The sequence below is a fragment of the Megascapheus bottae genome, chromosome 23 (genome assembly GCF_031878675.1).
Source record: "Megascapheus bottae isolate mThoBot1 chromosome 23, mThoBot2.hap1, whole genome shotgun sequence".
NCBI lineage: Eukaryota > Metazoa > Chordata > Mammalia > Rodentia > Geomyidae > Megascapheus > Megascapheus bottae.
Window position 1 is genome coordinate 4,313,424 of NC_143531.1, and position 22,139 is coordinate 4,335,562.

The following is a 22,139-nucleotide window of genomic DNA, read 5'->3' on the forward strand; positions in this document are numbered from 1 at the left end:
GTGCTGTGGCTCAAAGCACTAACTTTGAAGAAAAAAAATTCAAGGACAGTGTCCTAGCACAATGACCAACTGAAAACCATTTTTTTGTCAGTCCTGGGCCTTGAACTCAGACCTGAGCACTGTCCTTGGACTTTCTCAAGGCCAGAGCTGTACCACTTGAGCCACAGTACCACTTCTGGCTTTTTTCTATGTTTCTAGTACCAAAGAATCAAACCTGGATCTTTGTGCATGCTAGGCAAGCACAGTACCACTGGGTCAAACTCGTGGCCCCTAAAAAAAGATTAAACAAATTATTCCTTCTTACATTATACTGATAATTTCTTTCAGTATTAATTTTTTATCCATTTCTCATTGCTCAATTTTGAAACATGTTAGTCTCTTTTTCATCTCTATACTGTGATTGAAATAGATATTCATGTTTAATTTGAAACATTTTAAATGTACATTGTTGTCAGCCTTTCTTTCTCCCTTTGATGCAAAAGTTATGAAATGTAGAATGAGTCCAGAGGAGTACATTTGTGTAAGTCTACAATGTTCAGGAATGGACAATGTTCCTTTCAAAGTGACTACCTTTCCTAATTTATTAGCTTTTCCTCTGGATTTATCATGTGGGATAACAGTGCAAGAACCATTTGTCCACGCAGCCTGTATCCTATGTCATGGTTTTGAGTCACTCTGTTCTGCACATGTATTTTTAAAAGGTGACAAACCTTTCCCTGTGGAATATTTAAATACCACTCAAAAGAACACATTTTAGGATCTGGAATAACTGTTAAGAAGAAAGGGGGATGGAGCTTAGGTCTTCTCAGCTCTCATAGCAGGCTGATACTTTTGTCCGTCGAAGCTTGAAGTAACTCTGTCCTGTGGAAATTGTTCTTTGATAAGATCTAGCTTTCTTTGGTAGTATAAACATTCATGTATAAAGATAATAAATAATACATTGGACTATTCCCAGAATTATTTGTCAAGACAATACAAACATTTCCATTGTAGTTCTCAAAATCATGTTTCTTCTTAATATCCCACTCAACTCATCAAGAAACAGCCACATAAATTTGGCCAGCTGAATATTTGATGTGATGTCTTGGCCTAGATATGGTTAAGCATTTTACTGCATAGGATAAAAATATTACATCTTCTGTGAAATAAAGAATTTGAGCCTAAGAAATCCAAAGTGGAAAAATTTGTTGCAGAGTGCTAAATTTCTGAAGCTTTACAGCGAATTCTGAAGTAAGCTTTTATAAAATTCGATAGTAAAATATCAGAAGCTTCATGTTTTCTTTATAGTAGACTCACTGATGAAGAATAATCAAAGTATTACAATTATTTGTCTCGAAGTAAAAGGCAGATAGACAAAAGAACTAAGTTGGGACTGAGGAAATTCAGAAAACATATGTCATATTACATAGAAAAGAGTTTCAGAAAGAATGTTACACATTCTTTATATCCTTCTACATTCTTCTATATTTGCATATACATTTGTACATGTCCTATATCCTAAGTACTGACAATGGTCCTATATCCACTGCTAATTTACCTCTACTCACTGTGTTATAATTCTGAGTATATGTGGAATCTTTCCTGTTAAAACCTGAGGTGAACATCCAGTTTTCCCAGCACCATTTGTGGAAGAGGTGGTCTTTTTCTATCTTAGGATTTGGGCTCCCTTGTCAAATATTAAACAGCTGTATCTTTGGGCGTGTATTTCTGGTTCTTGGAATTCTGTTCTATTTGTCCTGGGGCCTGTTTTGGTATTAGTAGCAAGCTTACGATAGTACTGTAGTAGCGTTTGATGTCTGGAATTGTTATACCTATGGCCCTTCTTTTTAAAAATTCATCCTTAAGCAGTTGTACAAAGAAGTTGTCATTTAATAAAGCAGTTTGTGAATAAGATATATCAATCAATGTCACAACTTTGAACACTCTAATGGCATTCCTCCCTACACACCTTTTCCCTTATTCTTCTTAACTTTGTAGGATTCACATTAAATTTGATCAGGATTGCATTTGTGATTTGGGACCATTTTGGTACCAGATGAATTTTGGGATTGCTTTCTATAACTCTGTGGAAAATGACACTGGCACATTGATGGGTATTGCATTTGTAAGTTGACTTCAGTCGTATTTAACAATTTCATGGTATTAATCCTGTCAATCCACAGACACAGATGGTCTTTCCACTTCCTTATGTCTTCTTCAATATCACTGAAGTCTAATAGTTTTCGTTGTAAAAGTTATCCACTCTCTTGGTTAAGTTCATTTCTTGGGTTGTGTTATTTTTGAGACTATTGCAAATGGAGTTGCTTTCCTGATTTTACTCTTGATATTGTCCTTGTTGGCATATAGTAAAGCTACTGATTTTTCTGGATGGATTTTATACTCTGCTACTTTGCTGAAGTTATTTGTGAGCTGTATGAGCTTGGGAGTAGAGTCTCAAGAGCCCTTTAGATATAGGGTCATGTCTTCTTCCTTCCCTGTTGGATCACCTTTAAATCTTTCTCTTGCCTTATTGCTCTGGCTAGGAATTCCAGCACTATATGGAATCTATATTGATTCCTACCTGTCATCCTGTGATAATACCACATTCAAAATTGATCAAAGAATCCAATGTAAGATCTAAAACCCTGAAACTACTACAGATAGGAGAATGAGAAACATTAGAACTTTTTTTTGCATAAGCAGAAATTTTCTGAATCAAGTTCCAGGTGCTCATCAAATCAAAGAGAAAGGTGGCAAATATGATTAAATCAAACAGAGAATTTTCTGTGCAGTAAGAGTAACAACTAAAAAGACAGTCTACAGAAGATGTTTTCTAGATGTCAGGAAAGAGCCTAATATCCAGAATATACAAAAATCTCAAGAAACTAAACCCTTAAAAGATTCAACAACCCAATTAATACATGGGCAAACTAGATAAATAGGACCTTTCCAGAAGAAGTAAAAAGGACCAATAGACACAAAGAAATACTCAACATCTCTGGCCATAAAAGAAATGCAAATCAAAACAGATTCCATATCATTCCAGTTAGAATGGCCTTCCTCAGAATACAAACAACAAATGCTGCATGGTAAAAAAGGAACCTTAATAAACAGTGTCGCTGCCTGCTGCAACGACGTGTCACTTTGGAGGCGGACTGGGAATAATCACAGACTCAAAAAGCTGTAAGCAGAGGTTTATTTCTCTTTCCTTTCTTCTCTCTCTCTTCTCTCTCTCTCCCCTGGAAATCCTCCACCATTTATATCATACAGCAGCCAATCACAATAAAGGTCATCTGCGCACGCAGCAAGCATACATGGAAAAGTCTAGCGATCACGTTCTATCCATGAGCATGGAAGAAACAAATCAATCAATGCAAAGAAACTTCCTGGTCAGCAAGTACTGACTCACTGGCGAGCTGCCAGGCACCATCTTATAATCTTACTTCCTCAGGAGGCTGAAAGGAATATCTCCAACAAACAGTGGGGATGTAAACCTGTTCAACAACTCTAGAAAGCAGTTTGGAAATTCCTCAAAATAATAAATGTAGAACTTCCCTATGATCCAGCAATACCATGCTTGGCCATTTATCTAAGAGATTACAAAAAATGACATAGTAAAGCCACTTGCACAGCCATGTTCATTGCTGCATTATTTACCATAGCCAACATATAGAAATGGACCATATGCTTCTCAATGGATGAATGGATCAAGAAAATGTGGTATATATACACAGTAAATTTTACTCACATATTGGAAAGAATATAACATCACTTGCAATGAAATGGAAAATACGTATTTTTCCTTAAATCAAAACCCAAAATTTTCTCTTTTTCTTTGTTTAAGTTCAAGAGTAGGACTCTAACCTGATGCTTTCACTCACTGGCTTGAGTTATACAAATAGTCATACCTCTCATCCCTCAAATTCCCTATTTTAATCCTAGTGTCTCCACTATATTTTGTGTGGTGCTTTCACCTTCATATTTGGAGCCTTTCTCAGTTATCTGTACACCAAAAGGTAGATTTCTATCTTTATTAATTGTATCCTGTTGCTTTAGCTACCCCTTCTAACCAACTCTTTGATCGTTTCTCTTGTCCTTAGTCTTTTTATAATAACTAAGCAGGAGAAACAAAGACAATTCAAGCAACATCATGTTTACTTGATTACTGTTAGAATACGAAGTCAGGGCTCCTTCTTCTTCTCCTTGCTATACTCTAGTGTATTCTTCTCCATTTGTTCACATTTCTATATAAAGTAATACCTTTTAGTTGAAACTGTGATTATTCTTCAGAATCTCTGCCTATTTAAAATGCTTCAATGGCTTTGTGCTGATAGTTTTAAGAATAAGGAAATAATCTTCCATGTAAAAATGATTTCATTGCCAGATGCCATTGGCTCATGCCTACAACCATAGCTACTTAGAGGGCTGAGACCTGGGAATCACGGCTCAAAGCCAGCCCAGATGGGTAAGTCCATGAGACTCTTATCTCCAATTAACCACCAAAGGGGGGAAAAATGTGCTGTGGTTCAAGACGTAGAGTGCTAGCTTTGAGGAAAAAAAGAAAAAGAGTTCAGAAAAAGGGACAGTTCCCAGATCCTAAGTTCAAGCCCCAGGATATTAGCATGCACATACACCACACACACACACACACACACACACACACACACACACACACACACACACACACTTTCCTCCACAAAAATAAAATCCCACACTTCATTGTCTTGCCTGCCTCATATCACAGTTCTCATTCTTACTCTATGAGAAGGCCTAAACAGGGGCTCATTTTAGCTCTGCAAGTGACAAACTCTCCCTTGCCAGAAGACCTTTTTATGTACATTTATTCCTGCTTCCACAATTTGTAAACTCTGTATTTAGTCCCTCACTGAACTAATTAAAAAGGGCAATGTTAAACTCTACAGAGGTAGTAATATATGTTTTCAGTCTATTGTATATGGGCCTGGTAAGTGTTCTTTCTTCCTTCCTTCCTTCCTTCCTTCCTTCCTTCCTTCCTTCCTTCCTTCCTTCCTTCCTTTCTTTTTTTCTTTTTGTCCCAGTTCTGGTGCTTGAACTCAGGTCCTGGGCATCATTCCTGAGGCTAGCACTGTACTACTTGAGGCACAGCTCCACTCCCAGCATTTTTAGTTGGTACTTGGAGATAAGAGTCTCATGTATTTTCCTGCCAAGGATGGCATCAAACCATGATGCTCAGATCTCAGCCTCCTGAGTAGCTAGGATTACAGGTACACGCCAACTGGCATCTGGATCCTTGATAGGAGTTCTTAATAAATATTTGCTGAGTAAATAAATAAGCAAATGCAATAAGGTAAAAGTGCTCTAACAAGACAGGAGTCAAACCCATACAGCAAACTGAGACCAGTGCCCTCCTATTCTTCCATAGAATGCTGGGATACACTGCCTTCTATTATATTCACTCACCTTGCTTTGACTAACCTGTGGCTTTGAATACAATGATTCTCCCAACTCATGTAGTTCAAAACAGGCCTAGATTTTAACACTGTGTTATTTGACTTGTTCTAACTAGAGATTTAGATTTGATCTAAACACAAAATGAAATATTCAAAATTATCTGTGTTCCAGGATTATTTTCCATTGCAGTATTGATCTTGAAAGGCAATCCTTCTTATTTTAGTGACTTCTTATTATTTAAAAGATAATCCTGGGTTGGTAAGATGGTTTATAATAACAAATTAATTCCAAACATAAAAAAACATAGTCTATTTTGTTTCTTGTTAACAGAAATTCCTTTCAGGACATCAGGCTATTAATAAGTTCATGCTTTGCTTATCAGATTTAGTAAAGTGCTAGAAACAGGAAGCTTCAGATTTAATTTCTCTTTATTGAAGGTGAGCGGGATTTTATTACAATGAAGACTTTGGGTGAACGAATGTTTACTACTAAGTAAAATAAATATACAAAGTAGAAAAGGGGCGGGGGAATCTGATTCTATTAGGAATGTCCCAGAAAGAACTCTTCTTTCCTAGGTTTCTGTTGAGTATTTATCATTTTCTTTTTTTTACTTTTCATTTTATTTTTTATTATTGAAGTAATGTATAGAGGGGTTACAGTTACATTCACTAGATAGTAGGTGCATTACTCCTCACACATGGTTACCCCTTCTTACATTTTTGTCACCAATATCCTAGTATTTATCATTTTCTAAAGAAGAAATCAGTGAATGAAATAGATAAATAACTGTTTTTAGCTACTTTACTTGGATTACACTGCTAATTTTTTTTAAAACAAGGGGTGACATAACTTCATTGATTAACTCCAGATTTTTCTTGAATTGCTGGGCAGACTTCCCTAGAAGGTAGCAATGTGTAAATTTCCCTCAAAGTAAATCTGCAGTTCTTATCTTGCTTATTGCTTTAGTATAAAACAATCCTGCTCTGTGAGATAGAAATTTTGAGTCTACAATGGTTTCCCTCATTTGTAACAATTAGAACATATCTAGGACTCTCCTAGCAGAGGATTACAATAGCTCAAAACCTAAGGTCATATAGAATGAGACTAAATGAAAGGTTCTCTAGAATATAAACATGAGAAGAGAGAATCAATGTGTGAGAAGTAATATACCTACTACCTGGCCTATGTAACTGTACCCTTCTATACATTACCCCAGCAATAAAATTTTTTAAAAAAGAAATTGAGTCTATTATAAGGTACATGCTTAATAAATTAATAAAAATCATTTGGTAATAAAAGAGGTAAATCATCATATTTTAATAATGTAAATCACATACTTGGCATGCTTGAAAGTAATCACAATAAGATAAGTAAAGCACAAACATTTCATTTGAAGATTGATGGTACTGTGGACATTTATCTGTAACATTCATAGATAGCCTGATTTCAACAGTTGCCTACAAAATGGCAAAAGCTCATTGAAGTAGATTTTTTCTTTGTTTCTGAAGTTCTACTGAATATATATTTGACACTCAGAAGAGAAAATTAAGTTTGATTTCAGTTTTATGCGATAGTTCAAATTATCGCTTGCCCTCACCATCTGAAATTGTAAGGGCAAAGCAGAGATGAAAGAAATGCTTCCACAGTGGATACCAAAGGGTGTCAAATCTCAGGGAAAGGGGAAATATCATTTTTATGTAGATTTTTTTGGCATTAAAGTCTTCCTTTCTAGGAACGTGGCTCTTGTCAGGAAATCTATCATTGTATTTCAGCAGTGGTATTTTACCCCCAAAGCAATGCATCATATAAAAAGCTAATTAACTTTGACTGTGCTGCATAGAGCCTCCCCAAAGACTCAGGCACCTTTTTGTTGGGGTTGAATAATTAAAAGAAAAATAGAATTTCCCAAAGGAGCAGAACTCCTAGTTCAGATGCCATAAAACACAGAAATAAAACAACGTGTTTCCCTGGGGAAGAAATGAACTGCAAACACTTTCCATGTGTTTATTTAGGAAAGAAGGTAGCTTACCTCATTCTCACTGCCATAGACGATTAGCTCTTTTGTTCTGGCTTCTGAGGCATGGAAGGATTTCCCATCTGTCAACAGCTTTTCACACCAGGACTGGCCATGTCTGTTCTTGAACATTATAGAAAAGACATACAATGATGCCCAAAGTTGTAGTCAGTACTGAAGCAAGTAATAGTAGCTAACTAGGTAACACTGTTTCCCACTTAAGTGCAGAAGGGTTTGAAGCTTGAAGGCAAGACTCACCTACCAGAGGTTCCATATCAAAATCTGACATATCATTCTCAGTTCACCAGTTGTTAGAAATCATGGGATGATTTTTTGCAGCTTTCTATCAATAATAGAGGCTACAATTGGAACATTGTTTAAAGAAAGCAGAGCTTAGAAGGCATACCATCGCCAGCCAGCCTTTTTGCAAATGAGACAGAAAGTGAGCAGAAAACTCTGTAACAGGTAGCTGAAGTCTTATGAATTGCACCTAGCACTGAGATGTTGGGTGGAAGATAAATAATTCTTCTAAATTAGAAACTAGTTTATTCTTTCAAAGTTAAATTAAAAAAAACTTTGAGAATCTTTAAACACTTTGACACTAAGTTCTGTGAGTTACTAGACATTTTTAGGATTGTTAAGATAATAGAATTACGAAAGGTTTATGCCCCTGAGGTCTTTGATTTACTTTTTGTCTATAAGTTTATACAGAACAGGCTCAACACCCACCTTTAGAATGATGGGTAAAATAAGTACAAGGGCCAAAGGGAACTAACTTTGAAAGATAAAAATTATCTTGCATGTTTCAAAAAAAGTTTACTTGTTCTGCATTTTTTTTTGAAATTGGCAATCATTTATAAAGATCAGATTGATGTTACTACGGTAATATTGCAATATTTTGCCTCCAGAGACATCGTGTAGCTCAAGGGAAAGGATGTGAAATATCTGAATCATATCACAATACTCAATACAAACCTGGTGGCCTTCATGGTCAAATTACAGGGCAGGTTGGCTTTAGCATTAGCTGTGTTCTGCAGTCTTATTTCATGGTTTAAACATGAAATAAGCTCATTGGCTTTTAAATAATTGAACATGTTTGTGAACATTTTGTGTCTTTATCATTTCCGTTCTGTAGGCAATGTTTCCTATTTTTCCGGTCTTAATGTTGACAATATTTTAGTATGGAGCCACATCATTTTACTTTTGTACACAGAGCTAAAAAACCAATGAATGAATGCAAAAGGAAGTGAATGAATACAAAGGAAGTGAAGGCTGGTATTATATTATTTAAACACAGTTATAGTGTGTTTCTTTCCAGAGACACAAACCGAAGAAAAGCCAGGAGACTTTTTTTTTTTTTTTGCTATTTTCCTCCTTGGCAAATATGGTATGAAATTGAGCTCTGAAGTCAAAGGTTTCAAAAAAAATTCTCTATAGACTCTGTAGGCTTCTCACAAAACTTTGTTATAAAGCTCAAAGGCCTGCCTTCCTTCGTTCCTTCGTTCCTTCTTTCCTTCCTTCTCTTTTTCTTTCTTTCCTGTTCTGGGGCTTGAACTCAAGGCCCCTACACTGTCACTGAGCTTTCCCCCTCCAAGGGGTAGCCCCTACTACTTGAACTACAGCTCTACTTCCAAATTATTTGAGGGGGGCTAGTTAAATGATAATAAATGATCTAATGGACTTTTCTTCCCTGGCTGGCATCAAACCATGCTTCTCGGATCAAAGTAGCTAGGATTACAGGTGTGAAACACCCGCACCCAATCAAAGCTATTTAATAGATAAGAATTCTCTAAAATATAAACAGAAAATTACTTTTTATAGATAATAAAAAGGTTCACCCTTTAAAAGCTACCCACCAGTGGTGAAAAAAAAAACATGATTCAATAATTACTTTTCTTGGCTTGTTTAAAGAGCCATTTTCTTGACAATTGAGCATGAGCATAATTATGCCCCCATGTAATTGGGCCACGTTGCTCATACAGAGGTGAAAAGTTAAATAAGGGCAATATACCTGCTAATGGCTTGCCAGGAGTAATGAAATTTAATACAGGACATAAACAATTGAAATGTCAGAATCATGTGTCAAATGGGAAAAAAGGTTTGTATGAGGAAAATGGAATTATTTTAATACACACAGGATCAGTGGGTAGGTGGGAATTGTGTTGTATTTTCATTGTCCTGCTACTTTAGAGTGGAAGTGCTACTACAAAAGTGTGTGCTATTGGAAAATCATGGAATAATACATAGTAAGAGTGAGAAAGGGACTTACAGTTTCTTTCATTTTCTGATCAGCAGAAAGCGATTTTCACAAGAGCTTGAAAAGAGCCAGAAAGAACATACTTAACAATTCTTTTTTGTGAACCACAGCCTACCACTATCTGCTGTCCAGACAAAAATTAAACATGTGAAGGGTCATAAGTGATTTATGACCTATAACATGTTGCTTTCTGTTGAAAGATTGAGTGGTTACAATTTTTCTTTTTTAATCTTTTTTTCTAAAAAAATGGGCTCCAAACTAATATGCAGAATTGAAATGCCTTTGTACAACTACTTAAGGATAATTAAAAAGCAGGATTCTATATCCCTGGCCTGTCATTATAGCTACACTGCAGGCAGAGAGAGCTATTTGCATATCAAGGTCAGCCCAGGTAAAAATTAGCATGAGTCTATCTCAAACAACCCTTTGCCTGTGGTAGTTCATGTATATAATCCCAGTTTAGCAAAAATGGACAAAAGTAGGAGGATGAATTATAACGTTGAGGGCAGTCTGTGAAAGATGTATGAGATCCAATCTGAAAACTAAGTTAAAACAAAAAGACTGGAAAAGTGACTCAAGCATAGGGCCCTAATTTCAAACACTACTACAACAATATTTAAAGTTCATATTGTAAGTTTTAGAATAAATCAAGAGTGAATGATGTTCTCATTGATTTATGGAATAATGTTTTCCCCCCAAAAGAATGATTATAGCATATTTGTCTCTTTTAATTTAAATGCATAGAACATACCAAAAGGCTCATTTGGGTTTTCCAGGCTTTTCTCTAAATCTTATAATTCCCAAATTATTGTCTATTAAAAGCCATACACAATGAAAGAACATCTCATTTTCTTTTCCCTTCTCCCTGAGCTTCTGCAGTGTCACGTTTTACTGAGACTGGGACAATTCTTCTAGACCACTAAGAAAATTAGCATGTTTGGCCTCTGCACTCTACAATCCATCTCGTTCGTGTTGCCAGATAACTCAAGCCTATGGCAGAAAAGGCGTTCATGAGCAAAGAGATTGATTGGCATTAATAGAGAAATGACAAAAGAACAGATAATTTCCTGGGAGCTAATGGTGCATAATTATTAACTTGTATTTTAGCATTGGTGAGACTGACAGAGCATAGGTGCAAAGGTCAAAATTCTTCTTCGTGGTCCAGAAATTCAGGAAATGGGTCCTTCATCCTGAGCAGCGAGTCCAGGGCTGGCATTGGCTGTGCCCCACTGGGAGACTCCTTCCTTCAGCTGTCAGCACTTGAAATCCCAACATGACCCCTTCATTCGTTCTTCAAACCCATCTATGGAAATTCCCCCATTTTTCCAATTAAACCACATTTTCGGGCATCAAGGAAGATAAAACCTAAAATATAAATAAGAAATATATTTTTCCCATTATACTCTCAAAGCCTTTTCTACCTGTTTTCAGTGTCTTATGTCATTTTCTAAGTATTTCTAATATATTCATTGATATTAACCCTTTTGGCTAGGCAAAAGTTAAACCACACGGTGTTTTGCTGAATATACAAAAGTAGATAGCATCTTTACCTAAATTGTAGTTTAGAAACCACAAGCTGACTGTCTAATGGTAGACATTATCAGGTGGCAAATACCTTAAATGATTACTGGCTATGTATACATGTCATGAAATAATTTGTTATATCCAAAATAAGTGTAAAGTTGAAATAGACTTTTTCCCCTTCCCTATATAATTTATGTGGTTATGTAACATACAGAGAAAGATAACATCAGAGTTAGATTTATTCAAACTCTAGGAATCATAATTCTATCAAAAAACCAGAAGGTGAAAGTTCTGATTATTAACTATTCAGTACAGTGAAAAAAATTGTTCTAGTCTACAGTATATCTGATCTGCTTATCCTAATCAGTTCTAATGTTAACTTTCCAAAAGACTTAAAAAAATTGGGATTTGTACTATGAAGATAGTAAAATCTATGTACAACATCTTTATATTGGCAATGATATTTAATGAGCTCTCTTGTAATTATGAAGAGACAGTCACTTAATGCAACTTTATTTGCTGTAATCCAAAAATATTTGTTAAACAATGAATGACCTCAAGGCTGCCACCTCAAGGTGGCAGTTTTTACAAATTTTAAAATTTATTTTGCTCCCTCAATTAGGAGAATATTTGGATATATGAAATTATCATGGATATAACAGACAAGTGTACATTGACTCAAAAATTATATGACCCTCCACATAGCTAAGTTTCTAATTATCTCCAACTCCTTGGTATTCCTTTTTGCTTTAGTATTTAGATACAATAACTTGACTTCATTTCTCTACACAATGAAAACTATCACTCCAATAGCTGAGAAATATTGATGAGCTATTTTTCCTAGTTTCCCCTGGTTCAGTGTTGTAACTTCACTCTTTATTTACAAGTGGCATCTTCCAGTTGCAGCTGGTGCTAGTGGTTTGTACACCTTAGAGTAGCTAATAAAGAAAAAACATGCAAAGTGGAGCACAGTGGCTTGCATCTGTAATTCTAGCTACTCAGGAGACGGAGATCTGAGGATTCCAGTTCAAAGCCAGACTGGGCACTAAAGAATGTGAGACTCTTGTGGCTCAAGGGGTAGATCGGTAAACGAGCTAAAGAATTCAGGGACAGCGCCAGGCCCAGAGCTCAAGCCCCACAATGGAAAAAATAATGTAAAAAAGAAAATATTTTTGAACCAAATTCAAGCAGAATGGTCAGGGATGCTATTTACTTGTTTAGTGACTTTAACTAAAGAAAACTCAGCAAATCCAATCGGGAGTAATTTTTGAAATAGATAACTATTTTCTGTCACTGAATAAGGACACATTTCTAAAGATGAAAGGATAGCTTGCCATTATCTTTTGGGATTCAAATCATAGCTAGAGGTATATTGCAAACTTTGCCCCAATGTTTTTTCTAGTCTTGCATCTATCAACATCTATATTCCTTATTTCTAAAAGTTTGATAGACTTTCACACCCAGGAAAATAAGGTATCTAGGAAGACAGAGTGAGCTAGCATTAAAAAAAGCAACATGGGATTTTTGAAATGAGATCTAATACATATTTGTCAATGACCAATGTGCTGGCCTTGGGTAGGTCATATAACCTATGTTTGATCTTGGTGCTAACATATGTTCAAGTTCCTTCTCACTTAAAAAAAAAGTCAGTGCATACACAGAGCTCTAGACTCAAATCAAGGCAACAATTAGGTTCTAAGCACAAAATGTGAAGAAACTGTTTACATATTAAACTGCGTTCCATCTCCCACCATCATGAGAGGAAGGGAGGTACTCAAATAATCCACAGAATGGCTCCAGACCATACATTTAAACATATACTATTAGTTACTTAAGAACATAACAAAACAAAATGTTGTACAAATTCAACCTGTCTTTGTATCCAAAATAGTTTTCTTTTCTTTTTAGAATTCCAAAAGGTGGAAATGACTTCATCAAAGAGGAAAATAACTATCTACAGTCAGAAATCTGTTGATGTTTTTATAAGTTCAAGAAGATAGTACCTGGAAATTTTTCAGCGCTGTCTTTTTAAGGAATTTCTGATTTGTTGGTTAAGATTTTTGTCTCAAGAATACAGATAGGTGATTATTTGAAATAGGAAAGGGAAGGGGGGAAACAAGATGATTGGGAGGGGGTGGGGGAGGGAAACATGAGAAGGGGTATCAATGTGTGAGAAGTAATACACCTACTACCTGGTGAATGTAACTATAACCCCTCTATACATTACAATTTTTAAGTTAAAAAAAAGAATCCAGACAGGGCACTGGTACACATCTGTAAATCCCAGAACTCAGAGGCAAAGACAAGAGGATCAGGGGATTGAGGTGAGGTCTATATTGGATACTTAATAAGATACTGGCCCCAGACAAACAATAACAAATAACTCTTGTCTTCTAGGCATAGCTCTAGGATATATCAACCAAAGTACTTACACCAGTGATGAACAAATTTCCTTGAAAGGGTTTTTCCAGTTTATATACAAGTTCAAAAAAATAAACAAAAGAAAAAAACACCAAGAAGCTGAATTATAGAAGATTAAAGCATGTAATTTAAGAAGATGATAAGTAATATAAAGTGGCATTTTCATATTTAAAAAATGTTTTGTATTTAGAAAAGATAAATGACATCAATTTTAAAGTGAGAAGTGATTATTATATAAAATATACATTTGCTTTTTATCACTGGTCGGTGGGGGGAAAAACACCTAAAAGAATTCTTAATGATTTCTAAATTGCTTTTCACTGTAATGATTACAGTTTGTACTGTATTGTGCAATTAGATCAGTGTGTAATTACTACACATTATCATCATATTACTGCTTTCTTATCCATTTGCTCTTTACTCTAGGATCTCTTAAAGAATCAATGACATTCCTTGAAACTACGAGATTTCACATATATCAACGGAGAATTTGATTAGTTAATGGAAAATTATCCTCTGCAAGTTCTGCTGAATTGCCATTTTTTTCATATGACCCTTTACTCTTTGTTTGATGTTAGCATTTGTGGTGGGAACACAGTACAAAAGAAAAAGAAATGTGCTCTTACTTTCTTTTTTCTGATCCCTTTTTAAATGCAAGTTATGAATTATGAAAATCACATTTGTAACTGAAGAACTATTTTTCTTCCCTCTTTGTAGACTTCAGTTCCTAATGGTGATGAAATCTTACCCTAATTATGTGAGGATCCCAAAGGAAATATAAAGCAACAACCTCCCTTCAAAAAAATATAAAGCAGACTATTCTATCTGTATTACTGGAAATATACATTTGTAAGTACACCGCAAAGGCATCTGCTCTCATACAGAGCATTTGTCTTCCTGTGGATGATGCCGTGAGATATGGTCAGAGAGCCTGGGAAGGTAATAATGTAAAGGACCAACACAGTCTCAGATAAGAGCATTTACTGGTGCATTTGTTCTAGTTGCATTGTTTTTCCCACCAGTAAATTATCACAACCTGTAGAGCATTGAAAGGCTCTAAGTGGAGCCCCCTAACATTTATAGGAAAATAAATATAAAGAGGAAGAAAAGATGTGTATATATACATATACAGAGAGACAGACAGACAGACAGAGAGAGAGAGAGAGAGACAGAGAGACTATATCTAAATCCAGTCTGGCTTCCACCTTTAGTCTCTGCCTCACCACCACATCAAGCCTCTTTCATACCCACTCCACGATGTGGAAGATGTGAGACTGTCTCAGGCTTGACACACTGGGACCCAGGAAAATTCTTTAGATTTCTCTTTCTGTCTTTTGGATGGTCTAATTAGCACTGCAGTTGATTTCACCTCCTTCCCATGGTAGACAAAAGCATGGGCAGAATCCTCTGGGGTGTGTACAAATGTATAGGCTCTTGAAGAATAGCTGAGGTTTAGCTACCAGGGACAACAGAATGAAAATGGACCTGCAGACTGCAGGTAGGACCATTATGGTGCTCAGGACACCACTCCTAACACCTCTGTCTCATGTATTAAGTTGCAGTTTTCTCATCAGGAGGTTAACAAGGACTCCAGCTTGTATGTGTGCATGTACTGTAAGTAGAGTAGAACAATTTGGCAAAACAACCATTTCCTCATGTGATTTTTCTATGCCAAAAGGCCATTTTCCAACACTTACATCTTTGAAATCACATCAGATATAATCCTCAACATCTAGCTAATCTGGCTTAATCTAAGTTGTGAATTAAGTAATTGATAAACATTATAAAGCAAATTTGAATAGATGAAATAGTGAGACATGAGACATAGTAAAAAATATTCATTGAATACTTAAGAAGAAAGGTTAAAGAAAAGTTACACAATTCTGGACATTTTCTATTTCATTTTACCTCCTTCACCAACCAGTTATGGCTGAGAAGTTTTCATCCAGAAGAAGTACAGGAAACACAGACTAATCGATGATTACAAACACATTGTAATCATGGAGTCTGTAACTTACAGGTACAAAAGCCACCCCATAATAATACAACCCAGTCATCAGGAATGAATGGAGCATACAACTTAAATATGTAATGCTTTTGTGAACTACACGGTGAGAGAGTCATAAAAACTTCACTTAAAATGGGGCTTGGGTTACAGCCCAATGGCAGGCCATGAATTGAGCATGCTCAAGCCCTGGATTCAACCCCAAGCACCAAAAATGAATGAATGAACTCAGTAAACTTTTGGTATTGGGACATCTAGTTTTCCAAGAACAGAACTGTAGAAGAAAATAGTGAATGCTCACGATGCAGAGTTCAGCATTATTCTGTGGGTGCCTGAATCATCTTTACCCAAGATGCATCCAACTTCCATCAAACATGTGAAATCTTTCAACAAACCTAGAATCACCACTTTCTCACTTAAATGAAGCACATTTATTTTTTTTCCTTGTGTTGAGGGCATCATTTGCTTTTGAAGAAGGCTATTTTCACAAATTTAAGGACATGAAAACACTAATCAGATACTTAAACTCAACAGACAGTAACATGTGACTGGGAATTTCACTGAGCTACAGAATATACTAATGAAAATTTAAAACTTTTGTCTTTGCAATTTCTTTTGATAACTTTTAATATTTACTTATCTATTTTAACTGCTTGGTCAAAACTGTATGCAATAAATCCACAAACAAGACAAGATTACTCTAAATAAATAAACAATAGGGTGTATTGGCTCATCCAGGAATTTAAAAGTATTTTTTTTTTTTTTGCCAGGCCTAGGGCTTGAATTCAGGGCCTGAGCACCGAGCTCCATCCTTGAGCTTTTTCTAGGCTAGCGCTCTACCACTTGAGCCACAGCACCACTTCTGGCTTTTTCTGAGTATGTGGTCCTGAAGAAGTGAATCCAGTGCTTTGTGGATGCTAGGCAAGAATTCTACCACTAGGCCATACTCCCAGCCCCAACAGAATATTATAAATGAGAGATTCATATGACTTCCTCCTTAGAATCACCTATAATTCAGTACTATTTACCAGATAAATGTATGAATTACTAGTGAATCACTTAAAGACTACTTGCCTAAAATATGGTCTGCATTCTTCCACGGACACTTTTGAATACATATAATTTTAACCAAAATAAACAACTTTGTGCAATGCACTGCCACTATATATTCATTGCCACTATGTATTCAGAAACAGTTCTTTCCTTCTATATCTATAGTAAACCTAGAATAAGTAAGTACATTTGTGCATACATGTGGGTATATGCACAATACATGGGGATATGCTCTTAAAATTAAGCCTACATTTATGTAGATTGTCAAAATAATATTACAATAAATTTTAAAATGCCATGGCCTAATATTCCCTCTTCACATAATATAGGTAGGCACTCATACTCCGCCTTCATAGAATCTCTAAGCATGCCTTCCAGAAATGCTTTTCTTAATTCATTGCATTCTTGTGAGGGGAAAAAACGGGGAGGACAGGAAAGACTAAGGGCACTGAAAGAGATCATACAGATGATCATCTGTGATCTTCTCATACGACATATGGTATTTATGAGTATCATTTGTGATAGTTTAGTGTTTTGCTTTCATTGCACTGGTTTTGGTGACCAAGGACTTCATCCTGTACTTGTTCAGTGGGTTAAGAGAGATTCTCCCAGTCTCACAGACCTCAACTTTGGTCTAGCTGGACTGAACCTGTACACAAGCTCTTACCTCAACTCCTTCCCCTGAAGCAGGCTGCCTCTCTACAGTGGGAATGTGGCAGAGTTCATTTATCATGCACAAGAACCAACCGGTCTCCTTTGAAACAGAAAAAGCCTGAAACTGTGATCTCCCTTAGTGGGCTCAATTTTAAATGGATCACTGAATTAAAATGACAGCCTGCATTATCAACTTCTAAGTGTTGTTTATCCATTAACTGGAAGTGCTGTCAATCACCCCACTGCAAGTTTTCACATGCTAACATGATGATGGAGTCCAGACCTCTCTACAACGTGGGAATGGGTTTGAAACTTTATGCTAATTTAATCAATTTTCTTCTCCTCTCAGATGGGCAACAAGGCCACCAGTTGGCTTCTTTTTGATTTCATATTTTGATTTAGTATGATACTCACAAAAGATATTCCTGTCAGGCTGGGAGTTTGGCCTAGTGGTAGAGTGCTTGCCTCGCCTGCAGGAAGGCCCAGTTCGATTCTTCAGTACCACATACATTAAAAAAAAAAAAAACCAGGAGTGGTGCTGTGGTTCAACTGGTGGAGTGTTAGCCTTGAGTAAGCTCAAGGACAGTGCTGAGACCCTGAGTTCAAGCCCCAGGACTGGCAAAAAAATAAAAAAAAATTAAAAATACCAGTTTTACAGATTAAATTTCAGCTGCAGTTATACTCATCTGCAAAACTTTCTTTGATTGTTGATGAAGCACACAAAAGTGCCCCTGAGTGAGCCTTCTCCTTCTGGAACATACAGAGAAGCATATTGCACATAAATAGAATGGCCCTAAATATAACATTTAAAATCGCTTTCACCTAGGAAGTCAACAACAACAACAATAAAAAAACTATATTTTCTTTGTCACAGGCCTTGAGAAACCTGGATTTGTACTTTTTATTTCTTTTTGGCATGTCATATGTTATCCTATACTAATTAGAATCTAGTTTCAATTTGCTAGTTTCTGTAGAGTTTTGTTTTTATTATACAATACTATAAAAATAAGAGATGGTCAGAGTAAAGAAAAGTTAGGTCAAAAGATGGCAGCCCAGACCAGTTCCAATATGAGAGAAGAAATGACTTAGTCATTTGCATGTAGAGATGAGGACCAATCACAAAAACTCCACAAATCACATGTCCACCTTTTGACCAATCAGAATAGAAGCATGCCCTAAGAGTAGGCGGGGCCAGGGACCCAATATATGCCCAGTCCTGAGAAAGATCATCTACCAAGGTCCAGCTGTTTCTTTGCTTTTAGACTAACTTGCTCTTTCATCTTTTAACAATTCTCTGTCCTTTCATTCTTTAATGCGTGGAGAAAATGTGCTCGAGCCCTCCTTAGCATCAATAGCATTGCTGCTCTAACACCCCATCTCCATGGTCTCCTGTGAAGTACTGGAAACCCTGAGGCCAGTGGCTGGAGATGGGCTCTGGATTCCACCACCTGCAACACAGGATCTGTAAAGCTATTGTAGCTACATCTTTGGACTTCTCTAGATTTTAGTTATAAACATGGAGAGATAAGTTGACGTCTTGGGTCCTTTTCACATTTAAACTGTCTCTGAGTTTCTAAAATAGCTGTCTATGACAAATAATAAATGGCATTACAAAGGCACTAACCTCACAGAGTTAACAATAAACATAGCACAGAATACGAAAGACAAGATGTAAAAAGTTAAAGACAAACATATGTGAAGTGAAAAAATCTTAGCTCTTGCATTAGGCCATTAAACAATCAAAAGAATTTTTTTTTTAATTCTGGAAGCTAGAAGTTCACAGTCAAGATCCTCTTCCCGGCTTTCCGGGGACAGTCTTCCCACGGTGGCTCTCACATGACTTCTCTTACGGTGGAGGGGAAGAAAGGAGAGAGAGAGCTGTTGTATTTTTCTCTGCTTAAAAGGATACCAGTGCCATAAGGTAAAAGTCAAAGTCATGACCTCATTTAACTTTGATTACCTCTCAAAAGTGCCTGTCTCCACATCTTCACAAGCGGTTTGACAGGAACTTTAGAGAGAGCACAATCCATTCCTTAAGAGCTCTCTTTAACCTTTACCATACACAGCTGTATGACTCAGACCAAATTACTGAACCTCTGACTCTCCTTGGGCTCTGAAGAGAACTGGACTGACATATTCTTTAGGAAAGAACTGATTAGGATATTGCAGGTGCTGTGTTAACTAAAAATACTAAAGTTCATATTATATCATTTAATATGATTATTATAACCATTTTGTTATGATAAAAAACTATGCAGCTGAAGAATATTAAGTGTATTTGCAGATGAAAAATATGCGCAAAATCTGTGGACAGGAACTGTCCAAACAAAAGGCCTGAGGGATGAAATCAGAACTTAGAGTGTTTATAAGTGTTGATCTTTTTCATTAAAAAAGGGTCCAAATTCAAATCCTGTTCATTAATTTTAAGTTTGAATGAGTTTCAAAACACTGATATCCAACTTTCTTGCCGTCGAAGCAAAAATCATATTGCTTCCATCAAAGTTTATAGTATTACAGCCTGACAGGTTGTAACTAATTTGTTAATAGTAAGAATACCTAAAATGATATGTGGAAAGTGGTGTTCACCAGAATGAGTGAATAAATTTACAAGGAAGAAAAAGCATATTTATGTTATACAGAAAGGCAATGCTAAGATGGTGCCAAAGTAACAGGTTAACAATCATGTCAAAATTATCATGTCAATTGTCATCACATGATAAATCACAAATATATACATATTATATATACATATATATATCCTCAGTGGATGAAAAGTTATTTGTTCTCACTCAGTTGGAGTTGATTAGACTGGGAAAAGCTAGCTCTGCTTTGAGATATGGCTTCCCATGTCTGACTTCTGCGGTTGGGTAGGACATGGCAGTACTTTCATGCCTCCTCGACAAGCAATCCATCTATCCAGACATGAGTTGCTCCCTGTCTTTTGCAGAGAAAACAGACCAAGGGAAATCAAGGCAGAAGTGGCAAAGTACATTATGACCTAGATTCAAAAGGGAGGCAGAACAGATAGCAAAATATTCACTTCTGGTGACTTCTACTCACAAGATGGGAGATTAAGTTTAGCGCAAATTCAAGAAAGATGTAAGGATGCAGTGGCAGCTAGCAGATACAAAGGTGTTAACTTCAGACTCCAGTACCATCAGGAAGAGAGTTAGGGAAGAATTTCAAATGAAAATAGACACAAACATATCCTTCCTTTTTTTGTTGTTTGTCTTTGATCTCTGACACTAAGCAATTAACTGAACCAACTATGTTCTAAAACGGATTGTAAAATGTTGTTAAAGGCCCCTCCTAATGGTCTCCACATAGGAGACAGAACCAGGAAGAGTTTGAGGCCAGCCTGGAGGTGGGGTTTCTCCTCATGAAGACCAATGCCTTCTCATACAGCAAATAAGAATAAATATTATCCCAATAAAATCAACAAAACTGTGAAAAGCTCTGTGTGGCAAGGACTCTGCTTTGAAGATAAGAAGTGACTGACATCAGGAACTCAACTAGATATAAAACAACACCTCATAAAATCCAAATATCTTTCATTCCAAGGCTGGTCTCTAAATAGCTAAAAGCTCTTTCTTACCCTCCTCCTCTCTTCCCTTTCTCTCCTGCTTGCTTTTTTTCACGGATCCTGGGTCTTGAATTCACAGTCTAGGTATTGTCCCTAAGCTTCTTTGGATTGAGGCTAGTACTCTACCACTTCAACCACAGTGCCACTTCCAGCTTATTTTTTCATAATATACTGGAGTTTATAGTCTCAGACTTTTCTACCCCGGCTGACTTCAGACTGAGATCCTCAGTTCTCAGCCTCCTGACTAGTTAGGATTATAGGCGTGAGCTACCAGCACCCAGTTAAAAGCCATATTTCTTAAGAAGACTTTCCCCTCAGGATAAAAGGATGGGAAAGCTTTCGTTTGTTTGTTTTTCTTTGGATTCTTTCTATTTCTGTTGTGTTAGGGACAGGATCCATATGTTGAGGAAGCACTCTATACTAAGCCACATGCCCAGCCTATTTTGTATTCTTTAAATTAAGGCACAGTAAGACAAGTCTCAACATCCCAACATCCCTGCCTCACTGCCAAGTGGCCTGATGCTGTCCTTCTGCCTGGCTTCTCTGCAGCTTCAACCGGTTCATTTAAAACATCGCAACACTATGGTGAACAGAACTTGGTGACCCTGCTTCATATTGTACCAAAGCGGCGCGCACACACATACATACACACACACACACACACACACACACACACACACACACACACACAAAGAATCTTGGGCATTGAAAAGGGGAGCCCAAACTTTTATGGGTTTTCTTTCTCCCAGACCCCAGACAACAGCATTGTCATGAAGCAGCAGTATTCCTAAAGCGGACTCTGGACATTGATATGCAAATGTCGGCGACAGTCATCCCGTTTGGCCTCCCAAGTCCTGTGTCTAGCACTGTCACACAAATAGATTTGAATCTGAGCAGTTCATTCAGGACCATAAATATGTGTTTCACCCTGTGAACGAGTTCTGTTTGCTCACAGAGTTCACAGGCAGCCAAGTACAAGGTAGGCTCTGACACAGGGCCCTTCAGACTTGGATGCAAAGATGTTTGAATGGAGACTTACAGTGACAGCCCAACACTCCTCTGTAAATGCACACACTAGACCAAAAAAAAGGGGGGGATTATGGTGCTTGCTGGTTGTTTTTTAGTCATTGTTGTTTAAAGTATATTCACTATACTTTGTATCAAAATAATGTATTTGCTTTGGGTGTATGAGTACTTAGAACTCCCGCCTCAGTGCTGT

The 22,139-nt window shown here is 36.7% G+C and overlaps 1 long non-coding RNA gene across 1 annotated transcript in view; it reads right to left on the reverse strand.

Moving 5' to 3' along the window:
- LOC150047233 (uncharacterized) overlaps window positions 1–22,139 on the reverse strand; it is a 128,446-nt gene that overhangs the window by 56,702 nt on the left and 49,605 nt on the right. Inside the window, exon 4 of the long non-coding RNA XR_016539417.1 lies at window positions 7,439–7,546. This is a non-coding gene — a long non-coding RNA (uncharacterized LOC150047233). The remainder of the gene's footprint in view (window positions 1–7,438; window positions 7,547–22,139) is intronic.